Source organism: Mauremys mutica, chromosome 1, assembly GCF_020497125.1.
Source record: "Mauremys mutica isolate MM-2020 ecotype Southern chromosome 1, ASM2049712v1, whole genome shotgun sequence".
Lineage (NCBI taxonomy): Eukaryota > Metazoa > Chordata > Testudines > Geoemydidae > Mauremys > Mauremys mutica.
The window spans coordinates 56,648,936-56,649,554 of record NC_059072.1 but is presented as its reverse complement, the minus strand read 5'-3'; positions in this window follow the sequence as shown (position 1 = coordinate 56,649,554).

Below are 619 nucleotides of genomic sequence, written 5' to 3'. Positions count from 1 at the left end.
CAAAAGCTTTGAGTTGCATATGTTATATTTAATCTGTAGATGGCACTGTGACTTAAAAATAACCAGTGGAAGAGAACTACTTTGGCCATTTTTGAGATAAGGGATATGTAAGTTACAAGTGCTTCAATTTTCTCACACTCTGGTAAACACAATATTGATTTACTTTTGACTGTGACCCCAGTCCTGCAATTCTTGCTCAATCCTTAGCAAGGCAAATATTCCAGGGTTGATTCATCACTTCTTTACACCAGTTTGACAGAAGTGTAATTCCAGTGACTTCAATGGAGGTGTAAAAATGGTCATCTAGAATGAAGGATCAGGTCCCCACTGTGTTTGTCTTTGTAAGGCATAAGTAAGCATTGCAGGATTTGGCACTGAAGTGTCAGGTGGGAAATAAACTCATGCCAGTAATATTTGCAGTGTTATTGTACACTAAATAAACTTGCAACGTATCACTTTTAATGCATTTCATCATATTAAGCTAGAACCTATGTGAAAACTAACAACTTGCTTAAAGATTCAACAAATCACTTGAGAAACCAAACCTAAACATGTTTTCCTACAGTACATCCACTTCAGCCTTCACTAGATTTGCTGAATTATATCACTCATCAGAGGG